Source organism: Diplotaxodon limnothrissa, linkage group LG1 (genome assembly GCF_057381915.1).
Source record: "Diplotaxodon limnothrissa isolate DT_005_m linkage group LG1, D_limnothrissa_male_GT1.1, whole genome shotgun sequence".
Taxonomy (NCBI): Eukaryota; Metazoa; Chordata; class Actinopteri; order Cichliformes; family Cichlidae; genus Diplotaxodon; species Diplotaxodon limnothrissa.
The window spans coordinates 24,166,752-24,190,984 of NC_140596.1; the positions used below are offsets into that span (position 1 = coordinate 24,166,752).

The 24,233-nt window shown below is 39.4% G+C and overlaps 1 protein-coding gene across 2 annotated transcripts in view; it reads right to left on the bottom strand.

The window, feature by feature from the left end:
• Nucleotides 1-24,233, bottom strand: part of ankrd11 (ankyrin repeat domain 11) — a 116,662-nt gene that overhangs the window by 61,162 nt on the left and 31,267 nt on the right. For both annotated transcript variants that reach the window (XM_085345095.1, XM_085345035.1), the window contains exon 2: nucleotides 23,000-23,079. The gene's annotated coding sequence lies outside the window, so the exon portion shown is untranslated. The remainder of the gene's footprint in view (nucleotides 1-22,999; nucleotides 23,080-24,233) is intronic.

Consider the following 24,233-nt stretch of genomic DNA (forward strand, 5'->3'; position numbering starts at 1 on the left):
ACGTACAGCACTGCACATGACAACTGATGGGAAAAGTCACACCTGGACATAAGTGCACTGTCAAACGCTTGCGGGCCGGAAGTTTAATACTAACTGACAACAACCCTATTGAGAACGTTTTCAAGAACAGAAAATATTGGTACTCTTATATGGAGGGAAATCAGCTGGTCAGCAAGCATAGTCTACGCTCAAAACCTGTCAGCCATCCTTACTGACCACCATGATGATTCATTTATACAACTGCTGTGGGTCTGGGAGTGTTCAAACCCTGCCAATAAGAGTAAAATATCCTAGGTGGTATTAAGAAAATTCTTTTTGTGGATAAAAAGAGTGACTGGTTAAGTAATAGTAAATATGAGGTTTGACTCCCTAACACAAACATATCTTTTAGAGTGCAATACGACAAACTTCTGAATGCAATCAGCAATGCACACACGTATCATTTAATTGTTGTCCTGTCCAGTAACCCGTTAGCTGCTTTACATTCCTAGAATCACACTCATCCGCACATACACACACTATTCACCTCCTCAGTAATGTGGTAGTGATTGAAGTGGGAACGAGAGGCTGTACTAACAGGTGGGCACACATGCTGCTAGGGAGATTCATCAGATTATCCGACCAGCACTCAGAGCAGGCTTGCCTTGATACACTGTGTGTGTGTGTCCCCTCTCTACAGGACAGGTGAGGAGCAGATCTGCCTCATCTCATTCCTGCTCACGTACACATCTAGCTCCATTAAGACCCCACTCCCCCCTCAATCCATCCATCTGCCCACCCACTCGCTTACTCACATATACACAAACACATCTATACTCCTACTAGCTTTGTGAGGACCCTCATTCACATAATGCATTCCCTAGGCCCTTTTGCTAACCTTAGCCATCACAGATAAACCCATTTCTAACATCACCCCTCAAATCAAGTCTTATTTCTTATGTAGTCCTTCACAGCTGTGTTAAACAGGGAGGGTCATCCAAAATGTCTTCACTTTCCATAAATGTACTCACTCCCAAGTTATAAAACTCCCTCTCACAAACTGATGTGCAAGTACAGCCTCCCACTCCAATACAAGGCAGGTGGTTTTCACTTTGTTTCCTTCCAAGTGCACTAGTGTAAAGTTTTGCTTTTATACTACCTGTCTGTACACAAAGTGAATTTTCCTGTCTTTAAGGAAACCTGTGAACACTTTTCACCTGAATTTTCTCAAACAGTTTTATATTTTTATGTTACGTTTAGGGTAGGGCTGCTCGATTATGGCAAAAATGATAATCACGATTATTTTCACTGAAATTGAGATCACGATTATTTGACGATATTTATTTAACCCTTTAAGACCTACTATAGAACCAAGTCCACCAGAGCTTATATTATTTTTATTTATTTTTTTTACATGCTGTAGTGCCATTTGTGGGAGCATTTCAAGTTGCTATACATCAATACAACTGTTATAGCCCATATTTTAATAATATGTATGCATTAAGTGCATAGTAATTACATAAATTGCAAAAAAGTGCAATAAACTACAAAAAAAATTGAAAATCGCTTTTGTTTTGTTTACATATATTTCTACTTGGAGAAGTTTAAGAGGTTTATCCCTCAAAACTTTAAATACAATAAAGTTGCAAAAAATAGTTTCCCACCACAGGAAATTTATTTTGAGTGTCTTCATAGTTTTATTTTGGAGATACAGCAATTTTTATATACTGCAGGAAAAACAAAAAACAATCCTATGATGCAAATTTGCAAAGAAAACAGCATGTGCATCATTTCACTGTGGGAAGTGTTACGAACAGCTGATAGGAACGGCAAAGCGTGTTTCTGGAATATTATGTTTTTGTTCCTGCAAGCGCTTTTTATGCAATTTTTGCAAAGCTATATGTGGAACGAAACCGTGACCGAGGACAAGCTGATGACATCAGATGTAAGTACAACTCCTCCGGTTTCATATGCAAAACAAATTATTGTGCTAGCTTACACGGTTCAGGTTCTACAGGGATTTAAAAATAGTTACGCAAAACTGAGCGTGCTGCTCTGACCGGCTTTAAAGGGTTAACAATGACTTTAAAAAAATAATATAAAATAGTGTGCAACACCACTGAAGTTTTTTTTTTTTAAAACTCTTTTCAACCAACGGCAGTCACTCTCCTCTCCAAATAACTCCTGCTTAGCTTTCCGAGCTTCCCTCGGGTCCTCTTAATCAGCGGTCTCCACCCTTTTTTGCGCCACGGACCGGTTTATGCCCGACAATATTTTCACGGACCGGCCTTTAAGGTGTCGCGGATAAATGAGGGAGGGGCTAATAATCGGCTCAGTCATTTTTAATGATCGTTGAAAGCCCAGATCGTAATCGTGATTAAAATTTGATTAATTGAGCAACCCTAGTTTAGGGCATTATGAAATTAGTCACCTGCTCATTTTGCGCTGTGCATTGTAGACAATTTTTTGTGCCTGAACATGCACAAAACCCACACTATGACAAAGTGGAAATTTTTTGTCAAATTTATCAAATATTTAGATTAAAATAAAGTTGCTATGGTACTCGAGATTGTAGTCAGGTGCATCCTGCTAGCCTCAATTATCTCTGAAATAGAACATGATTGTAGTCCACTTGTGCCAAACTGAAATAATCCAAAATAGAATAAAAAATGACATCCTTGCAAATAAAATACAGGTCGCACAACCCACACAGCAAGTCAAAAATTATCTATGATGTCCAAAAATTCTCTACAGGCCAACAAAATTATGGAAAGGCCTCTATCAGGGCACAGGTATCAAACTACTTCTATGTATTTGAGGGTTACCAAAAGCACAGTAGTTTCTATACTTCTGACTTGGAACCAGAAGATCTTTTCCTTGGAGTTGGCTGTCAGTGACATGACCAGGATCAGAATGTGTAAATAATATTTCTGCATCTACAACAGATTACACAACACTAGAAAAACACGAGACTAGAGAATTGGGTAAAGAGTGCTCCTACATCAGTAGTGGTTTTCGATAGCCAAGGACCAAAAATATAAATAACTATTATTCATGCACAGGATGGGGATGTCTGTCATCTTCTCTGCTTCTAAACAAATGGTTTGCACTTAACTTTCAAATCCTTTCACAAAGTTGATAATTTCTCTATCCTTGACACAACAATGTTTGTGCATGTGTTGAGTCACATCTCTCAACGCATAAACCTCTATCTTGGGGAGAAAGGTTGTTTTTTTTCCTCTCTAAGCCAAACACATGCATCTCTGGCATATATAGACAAAGATTATTTCTCTGAACTTCTCAACAAACAGTAAAAAAGATGATCACTTGAGCTAATAAATAAAGGCACAAACTTGTCTAGCTATATTAGGAATGGCAACAATCCAGAACCCTGTAGAGACATTTTGCAGGTATTGATATTATCTATAGCAGCTGCAGCTCAGGTCCAACTTGGAGTAATGTCAGTTTAATCCTACCAAAACAACAACAACACTTTGGCTTTGATTTGTAAGATTGTTTTTGTAATAGATTCATTTACCTGAACTTAAAATACACTTTTCTTAATCAACCAACCAATCAAAGGGCCAAAGAACAAAAAAAAAAATCCACACTGTATGCAGATCAGTCCTCTTTAAATGTATGGTCAGCCAAATCCCAAATGCTCATTCTGAGTCAGGATAACTCCTAACTGTGGAGTTAAAAACCATATTATCAAAACCTGGGTAAATTGTGCAGCTCTGCCTGCTAAATAAAAGAATACACACGATACATGATACACAATTAACCAGAGATGCATGTAGAGAAAACACTGCTGGTAAAGCATTGTCCTCTTTTGTCACTCAGGCATCTGTGACAGGTGCTGAGGATTTTTTCCAACACTATACAGGACCTCATTTCTCTGTAGCGTCAATATTGGCTGTGTGAGGCCCAGCCCTGGAAAGTTGGCAAAACCAGTGCCAACTGGGGCACAGGTGAACTGAGCATGAGGTCATAAACATTTGTGCAGGAAAAAAGAATCAAATAAAATGGCAGACCAATGATGAAACTTAACTGGTCTGAAAGAAAAACAATAGCCTGGTGTAACTGTGTAATACCTGCACCTTGGCTGAACTCAACTGTGTGAGAGGAAATGCACAGACAAACATAAGACTAGCAGCTTTCCCTTGTTAATTAATGACACAGTGTTGGCAACTATGTTACAAATGCCAAAACTTTGCATTTCACCTTGCTCTGAGCAAAAGATGAAACAATGTAACTCGGGGAGAGAAAGAAAGAAGAAAACGCACTTCTTATTTCAGCCTTTTTAGGTCCAGCCATATCACCCAATACTACAGGGGCAGACAAAATATGTTCATGTAATATACAACAGCGTGTGATCTACTTTACAGTTTCAGATATATACTTTAATTTGAAGTCTGCTTAATATTTTATATTTCCAGTTTAGCTGTTGGGAGTAACATTTTGATTTAGATGCTAGCCATCAACCCACTGCACTCAGTGTCACAGCCTTGGTAATCAAACATGAAGGTAAATCAAACACACTGAGTGAACGAACTTTAGACATAACGAAACAAACACAAAACTCATAATGGAAGCGTACACTTAACATTTAGGCAATCCTCTGACACGATAATCCTGGAACTTCCCTTCCCTTACACACCCTCTTTAGGACGTTACAATATGAATGGGAACTGGAGATTACTAAAGACAAGTAGGTGTTTGTACTGTTTGTTTATGCAGGGTATTCCCATGGTTCAGTGCTCAGTAACATTATGGCTGTTGTTAAAAGCAACAAACACAAAGGAAAATAATATGAAACATGCGGCCACTTCGCATAAACTTACACTGACTAAATTTGTACCAGAAGATCAGCTGGAATTACAAAAATACATCATGATAAGTTTAATGTGTTGTGCTGTGAACAAATTCAGATAAGAGGAGTTATACAATCAACACAGACACCAATGATTATTGTTAACTTTGGTACCTGAAAATGTAAAATATGGTTAGAAATTTATTTGTTATAGCGATGTTATGGACTTATGGCATTAAACCACGGCCATGATCATTTTACCTTTTGCTTAATTCATTATATTTGTTTAAAGACATTTGTGTAAAATGTTGTTAGTGTATGAATGACTGACCTGCAGTCAAAAACTATTTTGTGATGTCACAGTGACCTAAAACCAATCAGTTTGTCATTAAACCTGAGAGGATATTCCTGCCTCCAGTCCCTCCAGGTGTTCACGAAACATGTGACAGACAAAAAAGAGCAATGAGCCTGATGTTTGTCGACCAAAATCCAACTAGTTAATCTTCCAGTGAACGCTGTACCAAACTTGAAGCGAATAAGACCGAAGTATGGTAGTGAAACACACAAGGCTATGGACGAAAAATGCCAACAGATGCCAATATCAAGGATAAGGTGTCCGATTGAACATAAAAGGGCTTTAAAGGGTTGATTTAATCTTATCATAATTTAAAACAAAAAAGTGACAGAGCACCCAGCTATGCTCAATACACAAATTCAGCAGCACCTGGGAAACATGGCGAATCACGTCAATAAAATAAACTGCTAGACACAAAGCAAAAGAAAGCAACATAAATAAGAGTGCCAAGTGGGGCAAAAAAGCAGCAGCAAGAACATACGATTCAGTAAATATCGATTTCTTTTATACACCAATCAGTTCTAAGTAGGTCTACTTATTCTTAGACCAAGAATGTGACAGCAAAGCTTTTGAAGGAGGGAAGATTGTAGTGGGAGCAGTGTGGTGTCAGGTGTGACTGTGTGGCAATGGCAAATGTTTTACATGGCTCACAGGTCAGACAGGAGGGCCTCTAAGCAGAATTTTGCTTAGGGGTCCTAGGAAGTCCGGGGCTGGCTCTGGGTCAAACATGTTATTGATAAAATAATAGACTTGACTATAAGTAGAATAAGTATTCCCAGCGTTCTTTACCAAATACGGCAAGGGTAATAAAAACAATGTGGGAAGAAAACTTAAAAATAACTTAAAATCTCCTTAAAATAGTTTCAAACCCAGTGAACCCAGACAGCAGAAATATTTTCCATTATAAGAACAAGGTGCAGCCCTAATGGTTAAAAAATAAATTCTGTCTTTATCGTTTTCTGGAAATTGAGCACAGATCCATCCATTTCCACATCTGTCAAGTCACTTGTTTATTTATGTGAGAGCATACATTTCCTTCCAGGCTTTTTACTGTGTGTGACAGGCATGAGCAGAATAATTTACTGTTCCAGTTCTGGTATTCAGCCACATCAGGGGACACTGTGAGCAGCATCGATAACTACTGGATTCTGACAGAAAAGCAGCATAAATCCATACTTCAAATTGAAATTTCTATATCAGGCTGGAGTTGCGTGTCATTAGAGGCTTGAACTATAAAACACATCTGTTAAAAAAAAAAAAAAAAAAAAAAAAAGAGGAAATCTGAAGGACTTCTTAAAAAAAACTGCAATAGGTACCAAACAAAGCTGATGTGATGACTTCCCCAAATATGATTAATAATCTAAAAATAAAATGAAAATAAAAACACTGCGTTTACGACACACTCACACACTCATGCTTCTATGACCAATCCAGTAGCATACAAACAGTTGTAATTCACCATTGTAAGAGGAAGGAACACTTGAACCCTTTTCACTAAATGAAACACAGAAAGAGAAAATAAAATGCAACATTTAATCAACTACTGACCAATCAAACTACAGACACCAACGCTCTGTTCATAATCATTCCCATTTATTTATACCGTGATGTTATTAATTACACAAATAATACATAAAAAGTTCTGTACCAGCAATACCAATTCAGAGCGAATCAGTGCATCATTATTTTTTGACACAAGAGCTCACTTTAAAAACAAAGCCTCTTCATGCTTCTTTGGCAAGATTATTCTACATTTACAACTAAATGCCCTTAGTCCTGTGTGACAAAGGAATATCTTTTCTTTATTTATTTTTTTACATTTCTGTCAGTGAAAAACAAAACTTCAGGACCACAAAGGAGCACTTCAAAGTCACCATAGATCTGAATCAACTCCTGTGAGACACAGTCATAACAGAAGTGCACGTCATAAGCTTTGCAATGTTGGCACTTTGTTGCTTTCAGCGCCAACACACAGATACAAACTACTGCACCAAGTGCGAAATTGGAGCTTTTACATTAGTATTTCCATACAACGGCATACAGGTTTCATATGAACATTAAAGTGCTACCTACAAAAAAGAAGCCATCTGAAATCAACATTATAGTCTGCAATGCAGTAGACTATACTATATTTATTTTCTTAGATACTTATATTATATACTATATTTTACATGGAGGGCACTATAGTCAAGATCACCGAGTACTAAAAATGATACCATGACATCAGCTAGAAAAACTACAGATTCAAACGCAGTTTCACCTTATTTAGACTTTGGTGACTCAGATGACATCCATGTATGGCAGTAGCTGGTGTGTCGTTTCAATTCTGCAGGGACTGAACATTTAAAGATATTTCAGCTCTTCATCGCACTTAAAACTGCTGTTACTTTTAGAATCAAGACATCCTTGTTTCCCCTGACACAAACAGGTTAAGTAATTAACAAAAATAAAACCAACCAAGCAAACAAAAACACTCGTATCGGTCATTTGTTATTCAAAACATCTGGATTGTTTCAGAATTTCATAACTGACACATTCGCAAAAATTTGTGACAGTGCTCTTGTACACAAAAACCCCAAACAACTTCAAGTATGGTTTTCAAAACACTCCATGATGAGGTCATTTTAGCCCATTGGTAAGTGGCTTGCCAGGCAACACAATAGTGGTATAATGTATCATGCGTAATTCAACTTTCATGGACCAAAATGCTTTTATAAAGTGTAGGTGTACAAATGCAAACAATGGCTCATATTACTATATGTCTGCTAGGCAACACTACAATATATCTAATATAGGTAAAAATGGTCAGGGGATAAGCTGAACCTGTGCATCAACTATGCTTGCTCAACTCTTCGTGGTCCAAGAGGAGGGGACACACAGACACACACAGCAGCAATAGGCTTTGCAAATACATATGTAAATTTAGCTCAACTATTACTCAATTCACAATCTCAACTTTCCAGTTTCTGCTATGCAAAGGAGTTCAAAGAACAGTCCTCTGTTCTTTGAGGTCAACAATGTTGTTGTTGTTGATTTGCAGATCATCGCTAATGTCTCTTGAAAAGACATTACACATCTGTCAGTCATCCCCATCAGGTTTTGACAAGCTCATCTTCCTCTTTTCTTTTTTCAGCAGCAAAGACCTTTGTTTGTAAAAACTTGAATACTGCACAACTGGCTAAATTCACTAAGCGTCACCAGCTCTTTGCAATGGCATAATGGTACCTGGAAAAAACATTAAAAAAAATGTGTACAGAGGTAGCAGCTTGGACTGTTCGTTATTTACATTATTTTATCATTTTCCTTCTCACTTAGGATTTAAGGGTACACAGCAGGTTATAGCTGACTGACAAAACCTTACATGTTCTGTGGCTGAGTAAGTTCTGTGATGTGGCCAGGAGCAACAGATAAAGGTGGAGGACAGAAAATAGACAGTAACCACACCTCTGATGTCTTATCTGAACACATCACTGTCACACGTATACACACACACACACACACACACACACGGCACTAGCTCCTCATAAGCACACAAACCCTCTCAATGTGAGGGTGGATGAAGTGAGTCACTCTCCCTTCTGGCCATGGGGGGGGAAAACAAAACAAAAATCAAACAAAATGGCAATCTGTGGCTCAGACAAGGTTTTAACAAGTTTGCTTTCAATAGATACAAAATGTAAAATGTACTTCAAGAGCAAAGATAGGTCAATTTGTAGCTTTTGTAAATGTAACATCTGTTAAGTCGTGTTAATCAACCTAAAGCTTTCTCATCAGACTAATCACTCTCAATTTCACATGTTCTATGATATTCAGCCCCAACTTTGCCTTTGACTGGCTAATCCTCATAGCTTGGTGAGGTTAGGGCTGAATAGATAGAGTGAGACAAAAATGTCAGGGTAAGAGCCAATCACAGGTAAAGTACGGGGATTTGGGAATATGAGCAGGAAATAAACAAATGAAAGTAATTGTGTTCGCTGTACGTAACACCAAAATGGATAAAGACACGACAAAGCCTATAATTGGAAGGTCTTTTGATCTTTCTGTCTTTTGACTCACCGTATTTTTAGTGTTTCATCATTTAAGGCACAATATTTTATAAACGCTAATCAAATTAATTCATTAAAAACAGAAGACTGAACAAAACTGTGTTTACATTGATTTACTAGCTTCACAAGATGGGTGCATTTAGCGGTTGAAGACAAGGAAGTATTAATGAGGTAACACATAATCACAGTCTTAGGGAAAAGGTGGCAGGACCAGAGGGATTATGTCCACGGGTTTGTGTAAATAATTTTTTAGTTGCCCTGAGCTGCAGTTCATTAAAACCAAAGGAATAGGCCATCGACTATCTTTGATAAACAGAGTGTTGGTTTCCCCAACAACACTTCTAAATATAACCCTCACAACTGGAGCAAATGTTGAATAATGAAGTGGAAAAGGAATACATTGCCGGGAAAAAAAAAAAAAATCAAACCCACAAATTTAAATGAAATAATTCACTTTTTCCCCTTTCAAGGGTCCCAGCCAAACACATGGAAACCTTAATATGCCATGTGACACACCTAAGATTCCCATGTTCTCCTTCTTTATTCATCCTTATACATCTGAAGTCTTGCTGTCAGACCTCAGAATTCAGGTTGGTAGGCAAACACACACACGCACACATACGACATAACATAAAGAAGAAAAAAAGAAATGGTGCCAAATAGCAAAAGTATAAATCATACTGGTCCTCTACGTCTCTAAAACACCTGATACATCAACATACACTACTTAATATTCTCCAACTCAAAGGGCATGGAGGCAAATGAAAAGAGGCACTCTCAAAGTTGGTAAATACTATCCAAAACAAGCAGTGTACCACACATACAGACACAAACTGACATAACTGGAAGGTCATCTTTGGAGGACCTACGCAAAAAAAAACACGTCTAATTAATCAGATGGCATTTCTATTAAAAAAAAGAAAGGGAAAACATACACATATTCAAACCTACATATATATGCGCTTACACTACTACGAAAATAAATAAAACACTGAACAAAAGCAATACTAAGGCCCAACTGACTCTGACAGAGATTAAAAAAAAAATATCAGTAGTGTCACAAGATGAAAGAGGTACAAAATAACTTGCATGAACAGAAGAGTTTTGATGGCTGCTAAATAAAGAGATCAGTACACAACCCTTCTTTGGGTGAAACAAGTAAAATAGTATAAAAAGAAATATAAAGCACAGCTAGCAGTCTTGCAAAAGTCCTGAATATATCTTTTAGATCAGAGGTCAGGGCCTTAAAGACCATCCTTCCCAACCCCCACCACTCATGACCCCATAAACCCACTATAGACTTGATAGCTTTCAAACAAAAACCTCAGTGCTCCACCCCTTTTTCTAGTTGACCATGGGTCTCCTGCTCTCCTTCTGTTATGGTTATCTACATCTCTGAGAACAATAACATTGACTCAGTGAAGCCCAGAGAGAGCTGAAGAGGAAGGACCACAGATGTCTGTCCCGCCACCCACCCCCATGCCACACTCAGCTCTCGCTTCTATTGGTAGATGACAAAGGGGAGGAGAAAGGGGGAGGACACAGTGTAGCTTAACAAAGGTTGTTGTGGTGGCAAAAGGTGCGTAGTTGGTAGGCCTGCTAAAGGGGTACCAAAGCTATTGTTAACAAATGTGTTCCTTTAGAGAAAAAAATGACACTATGTTACAGAGAAGCCAAGATAATACTTAAGACAACTGTGTGTTGTCCTTCAAAACCTGTGGCACAGCTTGACAGGCAAAAAGACAAAGTCAACCAACCTGCCCAACCACTCCAACGTGACAAAAAGTGTTGGTGGCATGTTTTTAGATTCAATATGACACACACACACACACACACACACACACACACACACACACCCTACAAGAAAAAACATCTCTTTCACAGAGTGAGCTTCCCTCCTTATCAACAGGCAGATGTGGTATTGATCCTCCCCTGGGGTTTTCTATTTACAGTCCGCTGGTTAACACAGAGAGCAGGAAGGGAGTCTTCCAGAAACTTTACTCAGCAACCATCGATTTGCCATTAAACCAGGACCTCACATTCCTTCATCAAATTTGTGAGTCCAAAACAACTAAAACAGAGGGCATGTAGTCCCATATTTTGACATGACTTTACACCCTAAACACAATGGAGAGGGCAAAGTGAAAGGAAGTGTTTCCTGTTTTATCAAAACAACCTAAGGAACATTTTTAGTAACATGCTGCTGTTGGGAGTGTTTCTGGAACTAAAAGAAAATGAAAATGCTTTCAAAAACAATGTTTATTCTTCAGTTGACGTCACACACAGTGTAGTAAACAAAGCTTAAAATTTAAATCATATCGCAGTGTATGGATGTGTACAATAACAAATTACCAGTCTAAAGAGCAATAGTGAGTCTAATGGAACTGATAGTCTTTTCTGAATGTTTAATCTATGACCAACAACTGTCTATTTGCTTGGGTGTTACTACACAGGCAGAAAAAGCATTACATTGCTTGGTGCATATCAGTAGAAGTCTGCTTTTTTTAAATGACTATTTTGAGAGTATTTGTATTGATAGCTTATAATAAATTTTGGACATTTGCTGTAGATTTTGGAATAACTGTGGGAAAGTCGACAAAAACTCAGGTCACATGCAAACCCTCTATGGTTATGCTTGTAGACAAATTGGACAGGCCAATGCAGTATGGTCACACTGAAACCACTTTAAGGACATACTCCTGCTTACAAGTGCTGAACAAGTCAAGCTTACAGGAGATAGCGATGGATGCCTGTCTGCGGCAAATGGGTTTTTATACACAAGTGTCAGAAATTATATATTTGCAGGTGAAATCGCCATCAATGAAAGATGGCCTGAGCAATAACACAGACTAAAACAGTTGGAAGAGAGCCGAGGGATCTCACAAGTTATGATGACTTTATATCCCAGAAAAAGCTAAATAGTCCCAGGACAAACAAGCTAAGTGCTGGTTTGGCTGAGAAAGCAGACAGCAAAGTGCACCAGGGAGGGGAAAGAGCTGGAGGGAGACAGCAGTGGACCAACATGGAGGCAGGAGCCATGTGTTAGCACAGTTCATGACACACAAACTGTGTAACTAAAAGTCTGCAAAGGCACAGTCTCTCTTTTCGCTCTGATTTGTGTCCATCTTCTTTGCTTGCTGGTATTAGCATCAGTGTGCATCCCATCCCCCCGAACTCCATGCACACCCACAGTCAGCTACTCCGCTCCCTTCCTTCTGCTCTGCAGAGAGACGTGCAGGTTTGGCGAGGCCCAGAGGATGAAGTGGCGTGGGAAGGGTTAAGTCCAAACAGATCCATCTGCTTCCTCGTCTGTCCTCCTGGCTGGCTGCTGGCCCCAGCCCAGCTTTTACACAGTCTGAAGCCTGACGCAAAGCATACACAAACAGACACAACTGGACTGCACACATCAAAAGCCACCATGCTGACAGGTATGAGTATTTTTGCAAAGCACTTTGTGATTTACAGGGGGAAATGTTTTCCAGATAGCAATAAACAAGATACTAATGCTCTTTTTTCTGTCCCTTTTTATTCAACATTTGAGAATATCTTTAGTTTCACTAAATTCACTTAGAACATACGAAAAGACAGCTACAAGAAAAACTCCAGACCTATTTACTATATTTTTATAACTATATTTTAAAAATGTTTAATGTTTAGAACAGTAAAGTTAGCCTGTCACAGAATGTTCATCGTTATTAAATGGGCATTTTTGCCCATTTTGGTTGGACTCAAACCTGGTGCCCCCTGCATTTCAGCCATATAGCATTTGTCTTCCGCTCAATCACTGAACTAAACTAGTGGCCTGAATTTTTATCTAAGAAGTGATTCTGAGGACCATGTTTGATATCTGTCCTTGGCTGAGAAGTTAGTTATAAAGGCCAGCATTTTATTTTTTCTTTCACGGTGCTGTCAGTAAAGTATCTACAATGATACACCCACTCAGAAGCCTTGAAGCTAAAGAAGCCTTTCTAAAACATCTCCAACAATATTCAAAACACAGCACAGTGAAGCTAAGGACGTTAATGTGAACTAGATGAATGGTCAGTCACACAGAGCTCATGATTATAATCACAATTAGAGTGCACGTAAACGCTGACCCCCATTTTTTTGTAACCACAAGTGAAAACTAGGGGGTGTTTAGTGTCAACAATAACACTAAACACCAAAAGCACAGAAAGAGTCAATATAAAGCAAGAAGGCTGAAGTAGAGAAATAAGCTTAGTAGAGAAGCATAAAAAAATCTCCACCTATAAAAACTCTTTCAGTTGTGTTCATGTTCGGACCCGTCCATGCCACATACACAGCCGAACAGCTGCAGGAAATCAAAGGCAGAGACAGAAAGGAAGGGGACACCCGTGTGCACTGCTGCACGCACCCTTATAAAAAGCATGCGTTGTCACTGAGAGGGACAGGCTGTCTGATGAAGGAACACCTGGCTAGGGAGAGGCCCAAACCTGCAGAACCTTCGCAGTCTTGCTGCATTTGCACTGAAACAACACAACAATAGAGGGCTACTCCTGTGCAGTATACTATTCTGCATTTGCAAAGGTGAAGTTAACACAGAAGGACTCTGTTTAGGCTGTTGACACTGAGGTGTGGGAGAGTGAATAGGAGAAAAGACAAGAGAGAGATAGAGAGAGGGGCGTGCAGACTTACACTGTGTCAGACAACAAGGTCAGCCCATCCCCGGAGAGGTGTTGGCTTTCTAACAGAGCATAGCTACTTGAAACCAAGGTCACTGCTCTGTGGCTGTGAGAGGGACTGGAGAGAGTGGGGCCAGACAGGGACAGCTTTGCCACATATGTTGTGCGGCCTCAGTGAGTGAGTAACTGGGATTTCGTAGGTCTGTTTGTGTGTGAGCATGGCTTGAATGGATGAAATTCAGATCAGTGGCAGAAAATAAATAAATAAAAGAACAAATAACATATCTACACCCACTCAGGGCTAAATTTCCTGAAACCAGATGCTTTTCTGACATAAACAAATCAGAACACAGTCCATTATCGGTGCTATTATGGCTAGAAACTGTAGAGTACGGATCTTAGCCGCTCTCTGCACTCATTCAACATTTAATGGCCCTTTGCTTGCCTTTTTTTTTTTTTTAAACTGCTGTTCTAGGAGAGGAGATTTACCGAGTAGCACAGATTCTAAACACAGTAAAACATATGGTTAAGTTTTGCAATTTATACCAACTCTTAATCCAGGTTAAGCCATTACAACTGACACAGAAGCATGAAACTGAAAACAAGACAACATGAATCGCTTTGTTATCTTTCCACTGTCCTCACTTTCAATAATAAATAATAAGGGTTATTTCTGCTCACAATGGGCGTTTGGAGGGTGACCATGCACATCTGCATGATTAGTCCACGCCATTAAGGAAATGTGTCTGTGTTACCCGACATAAAAGCAGTTGATGCTTTTTCCTGTTCTGCCATTTAGTAAGTACTTTTTAAGTATATTAAATCCCACTTACAAAAAGCTTCCTTTTGGTGGAAAACCAAAAACCTCTTTTTTAGCACCAATTAGTTTGCTTAACCAATTATACAAACAATGTTGGCACGCGACAGCATGTGTCATTGCTTGTGCTCTTGTCAGTAAGATCTAAGACAACATTTGAGAGCTTGAAAATATGAATACGATTTAGGCTTGCACACACTATCACCACCACCCAGCATTTCTATTTATGCACAACAGCCACAGGGGCTGAAAGAGGGTTATTGGATGGACAAACAAAACCAAACTGTGTAGGGAAGGGAGGACTACTTCAATGTTATCTTATCCTCCCCCACCTTGGACAACGGCCTAGCAGCTCTAAAATTAGCCGTCACATCTAAACACAGTCTTTGGTGTAGCAGCTACTCTTTGATGGGAACTTGGCTCATGGCTGACACACTGAAAGCGCACTCAAGCCTGTCTCAAAATGTAGAGATGAAGCCGAGATAGTACACAAATACAAACCAGACGAGCATAGCCCTCTCAATTTTTACAAATAATCTAGAAGAATATGGAGGAAGTTATTATTTTAACTGATTTCCCCTTAAAGAAAGGATGTAATGTAACAATTGTAATTTTACAAAATGACAAGCATCTTCTAACAATAAATAAATCCAACAATAATTATACTGCCACATGACAAAAATGAAAGTGAGCTGCTATGATGTGATGTTTAAGATCAGTTCGAAAAACAAGAAGTGAAAGAAGAAAATGTGACTCAGCAAGGAGACTTTGTTTTTTTAAATACAGGGTTCCGGCTGATGATAGAATAAGTAGCTGGCAATTCATAGACCACCAACATCATGAAGCAGCAGTGAGCCTAAATCAGTCTAACCATCAGGTACACTTCCTCTTTGTGCGTGCGTGTATTAACATGTACTTTAGCTTGAGGAAAACACTGCCTGAGAAACAACCATGACCTCCCAGCAAGAGCAGATTTAAGTTTTTTTTTTGTTTTTTTTGTTTTTTTAAATAGATGAAAGCAGACCAACATCCTGTGTTCATAGCTATGCAGTGATACCACTATTTTGTGTGTTTTTAAGCAAATATAGGAGCGGGATTAGATATAAATGCTATGTTTACAGTATTGAATGCGTTGGCCACTCACACTCTCTCTCGGTGTATAACATTTTGTATACGCATGCATTCTTTAACAAATATATACAATAAAAAGACAGAGAGAAAACCCTAAAGAACAATAAATTAGAGAAATGTCCAATCTGATTGCACACAAATGCAGTATGAAATATACCAGCATGCAGTGATGAGGGGCCAAGCAGTTCAGCAGGTTACAGTCACCATGGCAACCAGATCTGAATTGTGTTAAAAGCGCTGAAAAGAAAAAAGTATTTATTTCCCCTTTTTGCAGTACCCCTTGGTCATTCCTAATGGAAGGGTGTTTTTGTTTTGTTTTTTTTTTTTGGGGGGGGGGGGGGGGGGCAGGGTGCCTGTGGTCTGTGAAAATAACCCAATCACCCAATTGTAAAGTCAAGGTGGCATGTTATCAAACATAAGACCACATTGCTCTTGTAGCTTCCAACAGAGTTCAAATACAGAGTTGTAGAATTTCATTTTAACAAAAAAAAAACAACTGTGTCAATTTTTCTGTGAGTATTGAAAAAGAAAAAACAAAACAAAAACAAAAACTGGACTACATGTTGATTTAATACCTTCCAAAATGGCTGAAATTGGTGCCACGAGCTGATGTGAATTCTGCTTTCCTAGGAATTCATAAGAGTCCTTTTTTGATAACCAAGTGTAATTGCACGTGGTTTGAAAATCACACGCATAAATGAACACAAAATAAAAACCTACTGGCATAGCTAGACTGCTTGATATAGTGACACAAAAATTAAGTTAGAAATTATGAAAAAAAAAACAAGAAAACAAAAACGATGATCTATGAAAAGAAGTAGTAACAGTTGAACTTCTTCACCCCCAATTATGTGTTGGTTCGCAAATATGGTGTCAACTGTCTCTAAAGACATGCTATTAAATTCTTACAAACAGAATAAATGGATTTGCAATGTCCATGGCTTCTAAGAGTCAATCATGTTCTGCCAAATTACTTAAACCACTTTTCACCACTGAAACAATCTGTTAACTATCCCAAATTCATGGCAGAAAAAACAGCAGTAATAAGGAGCAAGCTCAATGCTGCAAGATGTGTTTATGTGCCTTCCGCCATGCGATGCTTTGTATTCTTTTCACTCTCACGCCTACGAGTTACTTCCACTCACTCATAGTGCTAAATGGTCTGAACCTTCGTTACACGGAGAAGACTGGCCTCCCACTCACTACCCACTAGAAATGGCATTCTGCCACATGGGGAAGAGGGTGTCTGTGTGAGTGTGCTAAAAAAGCACAGGACAATGACACAAAAACAATAAGGGAGTAGTTAAACTCTCTCACAGCCTGTCATCCTTGAAATATTTCACATCAAATGCAAGTCAAAGTCCAACACACTGATATGGAGCCGCTGGGTAGGAAGCTAAGCTTAGTACTGCATTCCCCCTCTTCCCATTTTCCTGAATCTCAACAATCTATAGCGGACCTCAAATTCCTATGCCTAAGATGTGAGCTCTCTGCCATTCAGTGTGGCTATTAGCGTATTTCTCCAAACTCTATACCACAGTGCTTTGCCTGTTCCCTGTAAACAGGCTCCTTCTATACAGCATCAGTATGCAGTTTGCTTCAGGGGGAGGAGGAGCAGTAGCACAGGAGAGGAAAAGGGAAGGCTGGGAAAACAAAGCCTCTATGGTCCTCTCTCCAGCCGGGCCATGCCGAGCCGCAGTAGCGGGGGCGAGTTATGTAATGTGACTGGCAGGGCCCACTTCCCTGTTCAGAGCTGCCGCTCACACTAATCCCCACTGAGGAACAAGCCCTGCTTTGGAGAAGGAAGAGGAGATAGAAGGGGAGTTGTGAGGGAGCCAGTGGAGGAGGTGTGATTACAAGAATTTTTCCCTTTCATCTGCACCAAATCGAACACCCAGACATCTCCCCTCTCAGCTCCTCTTTTGAAAGATAAAAGAATTATATCAGCACTGCTGATGGCTGGCTACAGCATAGACTGAGACAGAAGCCATGCAGTAAAGACACGTTCCCATCACTTAGGAATCTTTCTGATGACTAATTTATCAGTTGTTTAAAGCAGAGAAAGACTAAAAACAAGAAAACATTTGAAACAGGATACAATCATGTGCTACATGTGAATTTAGAATCTTTCGATAGTCAAATCATATTTTAAATGCTGCAGATCTGTGTGGTTCTTCCTGTCCACACAGAACGTGGTTAATGGCAACATACTGGCCAGAGACCATAAAGTCAAACCTGACTTCAGGCAACAAAAGGCATATCAAAGAATGCCTCTGATAATGGTTAATCAGTAATCAAATCTGGAACTGCCACTGGATAGACATGACAAGTCTATCACTTCATATGTGGGTGGGGCTTCAGCTACACCACTTCGGATTAATTTATCTAGTGTGCCAGCAGCCTTTCGTTGTTACAGGTTAGTGTCCACACTGCCTGTGCAGAATACTGCTACGCATGTGTCAGTTTACTCGGACACAGCCAATATACAACCGCTCATTTTCTACAACAAAGTGCTGCAGAACTGGCTGCTTCACTCAGCTGTCATCTGCTTACTTTTCACCTTGCTTGTTTACAATTTCCAGACATAGAAGGAAAGAGGGGCGCAGCCGTCTGTTGAGGCTGCTAGTGGTGGGTGGCATCAACCAACAGAAAACTGGAATTGCATATAATAAAAACAAACAAACAAACAAACAGAAAATTGGATTAACTAGCTGGTATTTCTGGTGGTTACTAGTGAGGACAGACAAATGGTGGTCATAGTTCATACGCTCATAAACGTAGTTCTACAAACATATTAGTTAAACATTTCTGTCAAAACGCAGTATGGATGCTGATTAATAAAGAAGTCAGCGCAGGGGCTTTGGTGCACCGTAGTAGAACCTCTTCTTTCAGTCATGATATGAAAAATCTGTGCTCGCTATGCAACCCATTCAGCTACACAATCTTGATCAGGAATCTCTACTTCAGGCCGAGAAAAATGAATGTGAGAAAAGATAACGCTAAAATGATGTCTGTACCATTTGTACGAGCAGATCACTGTTAACCCCACATAAAACTCACGCAGACAACTCATGCAGACATGACACCAAAACAGTCATGTTGGTAATAATAAACACACAGGGCAGAGAAAAGAACAAGTAATCACCAGGAACCTCAGTCAATTCTGCTAACCACGGAGACCAGGTGGAGGATTTAAAGCGGTTAAAAATAAAAGTCTGATTCTGATTTACTGAGCTGCTTGCCTGGAAACCATGTGACCAGCATCACATGAGGAGAGGGAGGAGGAGAGTGGCAACACACACACACACACACACACACACACACACACACACACACACACAGAGCGCTCCACTCCTGGTACGATAATAAGCTTTGTGATCAGTTTCCTTGGTTTCCACTGACAGTAAGCAGATATAGGCAGCTCGGAGAGGTAAACAGAAGCTGCTCTTGCTAGTGCACGGCCACAGGCGCAGGGACGCGAGAGAGGCGGATGGGGAGGAAACAGAGAGAGATGAATTTGTGCAGAAGAGGTGCATAGGCAGCCTCGCAGCTGTTGGGTGTCGGGCAGTGCAGACAGTCCAGACGCTGAACCTTCAGCAGCTGAGTTAAAAAAACAAAACCAACTATTTTTTGCCCTTTCATTTCAATCTCATCTGTGAATTATATTTAACTGCTACCAACTTTACTGCATTTCCTGCCACAAGGCAGTGCGTGTTTGTTGATAGAAGTACAGTAAAATGGGTTGTGCTCTCAGCTACTCGCATTAATCAAACATAAAGATGTGTTTGTGCGTGTGCAATGCATGTGTGAGTGAGACAGATAGAGGGTAACGGAGGGCTTTTGTTGGACACATGCTAGTTCTGCACTACATGAGCTGTGACCTACTTTTTTACAGTCTCACACACACACACAGCCTTTGACAATGGGACAGGAAAGCAGAGGTTAGGCTTGCACTAAGCCCTATTCTTAATACATGCATTCCAATGGATAGAGCTCAGGGGCTGCTGAGCTTTCAGCCTGCCTGTTGGTACAAGCATCTCCTACACAGTCTCATGCATGCCTAACAATACAGAGTAAATCCAACTACTTGTAGCATTTAGGCACATATGTGCATGTAAAGGGTCTAATGATAAGTAGAAAAAAAGAGCATTTTATAACTGATATATATTTGCAGCCAAAGTGAAAATTCTGAATAACAAAGTTTGCTTTCTAAAAATAAAACAAACCATTGGTAAGTATATAAGCTGCACTGCAACAAAACATGTTTGCCCTCATAGAAACACTTAACACAATTGTGATGTTTATTTCAATTTAGTCAGTAACGCATTAAAACATACCATATGATGATGCCATAGCACCAGTGGAGCTTTGATAGGCTTCAGGGGAAATAAAAAACTGCAAATCCCATGAAAATGACATCTTTTCCTATTTTTGTAGTTAGCGGTGAGCATGAAACCACATGGAGGTTCATGCTAGGGCTGCTCGATTATGGCAAAAATGATAATCACGATTATTTTCACTGAAATTGAGATCACGATTATTTGACGATATTTATTTAACCCTTTAAGACCTACTATAGAACCGAGTCCACCAGAGCTTTTTTTTTTTTTTTTACATGCTGTAGTGCCATTTGTGGGAGCATTTCAAGTTGCTATACATCAATACAACTGTTATAGCCCATATTTTAATAATATGTATGCATTAAGTCCATAGTAATTACATAAATTGCAAAAAAGTGCAATAAACTACAAAAAAAATTGAAAATCGCTTTTGTTTTGTTTACATATATTTCTACTTGGAGAAATTTAAGAGGCTTATCCCTCAAAACTTTAAATACAATAAAGTTGCAAAAAATAGTTTCCCACCACAGGAAATTTATTTTGAGTGTCTTCATAGTTTTATTTTGGAGATACAGTTTTTATATACTGCAGGAAAAACAAAAAACAATCCTATGATGCAAATTTGCAAAGAAAACAGCATGTGCATCATTTCACTGTGGGAAGTGTTACGAACAGCTGATGGATCGGCAAAGCGTGTTTCTGGAATATTATGTTTTTGTTCCTGCAAGCGCTTTTTATGCAATTTTTGCAAAGCTATATGTGGAAGGAAACCGTGACCGAGGACAAGCTGATGGCATCAGATGTAAGTACAACTCCTCCGGTTTCATATGCAAAACAAATTATTGCGCTAGCTTACACGGTTCAGGTTCTACAGGGATTTAAAAATAGTTACGCAAAATGGAGCGTGCTGCTCTTTTCAACCAACGGCAGTCACTCTCCAAATAACTTCTGCTTAGCTTTCCGGGCTTCCCTCGGGTCCTCTTAATCAGCGGTCTCCAACCTTTTTTGCGCCACGGACGGTTTATGCCCGACAATATTTTCACGGACCGGCCTTTAAGGTGTCGCGGATAAATTAGGGAGGGGCTAATAATCGGCTCAGTCATTTTTAATGATCGTTGAAAGCCCAGATCGTAATCGTGATTAAAATTCGATTAATTGAGCAGCCCTAGTTCATGCTGACAACTTGATGCCGTATATGCCAATGTAGGAGGTGCTCTGAACAGCTGATCAGATCGATAAACTGTTTGGATTATGTTTTTGTTGTTCCATGCACTTTTTATGTGATTTTTGCAAACCCAAATTAGGAGGGCGATATGACCAAAAATATTTATCACGATATACATTTGAAAATTTGCGATAACGATATAACTGACGATATAATTGACACTAGACAAGATACTTTACAACTCCACAACTTTATTCGTGCAAAACAAATATTAAAAAAAAATCGAGGTGTTTTCACTTAAACGAGCAGCTGTTTTTATCTGCATTAAAGTTATATAAAAATTTAACAGCACAAATGCAAATTCCTTGCTGACAGTTTAACCAAAAGGCATTTCCAGTGGAAATTGGAGGACATATCCTCAGCATAACCATGTATAATATCCACAAAACTTAAAAAGAGGTTATACACACACAATACCGTAATACTATGCTGAAGCACAGTACGTATCACTCCGCGAGGCTCCTGCCGATGATAGCCGCAACACTCCGACAATCCATCAAGCGGTGCGGCTTCGTAGCTTAGCAAAGTTCTACTAAAACATTTGACAGATTTTCGAGCGCCGTGTACCACATAAAATCGTTTCGAGGTCAGTAAACACAACCAGAACTCATACATAGGGCACACGGGATTATAAGGGGCACTGTCGATTTTCAGAAAAATCAAAGGATTGATTTTAAGTGTGCCGTATTTTCCAAACAACACGGTAATAACGACGGCCCGCTAGCATGCTCTACCAAAAATAGTGCTTTGTTGTGTATCTGATGGACAAAAGCTAAACCAGTTCCACACCACTGAAGTTGCAGCATTTTTACAAACCAAGTGTGGGTCATCCGTTTCATTCAACAATCCGCTTTCGCCCTTCTTATTCCCTGTCGCCGGCACACTTTTTCCGCCATGTGCGTATGAAAACAAAGGCACTGCGCATGCGTGTTTTACCCATATTCTATCGTGATATTTCATTTTCCTATCATTGCCCGACATTAGACCAGTATTACCGTGAACGGTATGATATGGCCCAGCCCTACCCCCAAATGGAAGAAAACAGTGGTCTGGGACATGTTAAATCCGGTATATCCAAGTCCAATTCGTCTGGTTTTAGATGCCAAAAGAATTATTACTCTAGCTTATTTGGTTATACCTGGATTTCAAAATGGATGTTTGATAGTAAAGGGCATGTTGGGAATAACACGGAGAGACTGTCACACCGCACCAGAGCTGGAGTTATCCATTTTTTCATTTTTCTTTAATAGAAACTGGTTTTACACAAGATCATATCAAACAAGTTTACTTGCAAAATATCCAAATCTAATTCTTGGGGGGCTCTACAAATATATCACAATGAAATTAGTCAAGAACTTCAGGAGAACAAGCTATGAATATAGGGTCACCTAAACTAAAGAGAGGTCAATTCAGAGCTAACTCTTCAATCCATAGCAAACACCTGAAAACTTCTCCATGTGAATATCATTTGATTCCTGTGCTCTCCTCGTAAAGAATGTCTTTGCACACAACATGCATCCCAATCCCAAAAAGCCCTCAAAAGAAACAAACAGCCATAAAACATCTTTTTAAGAAGAAACTTCTCGCTAGTAGAGGTTCAGTGAAAGAGGCCTAAAAAGACCAAGTAAAAAATTATTTGTGTCAACATACCGATTCCATGGCTGTAGGAGAATGTCAGTGGGCTAAAATCCAAATAGAAAATACACCTGGTGCTGCAGAATCCACGAATTCTGAAAAAGGATAAAAAAAAAAAAATATATATATATATAATATATATAAAATTATTGAACAGAAAAACACAAACAGTCTCACATTTTTATGCAACACATTCAGATGGACGGAGAGGGTAAAATTTATCCTCAAAGGATCTCTTAGTTATTTAACTGAGAAAAGCAGTGAAGCATTTTGTCCCCACATTTGCTCCTCCAACTAAACACTAGATACTCCCATCTTTGTCTTATCAAAAACATGTTACCTCATGTACTTCAAAGTGATTTCAATATGTTACAAAGATAAACTTTTCCTTATCCTTAACCTTCCGCGCCTGGACATGTCATGTCCACGCAATTTGAATTTCCATGCACCAGTATCCTTTTTATGACTGTATGGTTTGCAAGTCTGGAAAAAAAAAATTCAACCTCTGAACAACAAGTGACTATATGAAATACGTCAGAGACAGGTCAACGAGTAATGGCATAAAGAGAAATCCTGAAGTCAGTGTACTGCTGTTGGCCCTGCCCCCAGTCCAACCACACAATGAGGACAAGGGTTTATCAGGATTTAGGCAGCGGGACATGGGAGGGTATTTAACAGGGGCCCAGTGTTGGGTTTGGCATTCCGGTGATTTTGGGACAAAACTCCAATCTGAACCCACACGTATTACATCATTTCATATGCTTTAATGCATTATAACAGGGCTAAAGGGAAAAATTCAATAGCATCTTGTTTTCAGTTTTAGCACAGGCAGGGTGGCAAGTGTGAATGCAAGACAGGATTAAGGTCAGACCTCCCTAGGAGGGCCTGAGTGGTAAGGAGGATGATGGTTAGATGTGCATTTGTGTTTGTACTGGAGTGGAACCTGTGGGGGCTTTCCCAGTGGGAAGTACAGGATTGATGGATTGTTACAATCCAGACAGGGAGTACAACACCACCCTCCCAGAGTTTGTAATACAGGATAAGGACAATCCATTTTATTGATCCCAAAAAAACAAAACAAAACAAAAAAAACAACCCGCCAACAAAAAACCAACTGACAAAGACCATAACGATGAAACCAAAGCCAACTTTGGTAGATAAGGTTAATCGGTCGAGTCACATTATAGTGCTTAACACACCATATTACTAAGAGTAAAAGTGTTTGAAATTTAACAACTGTTATCTGTAC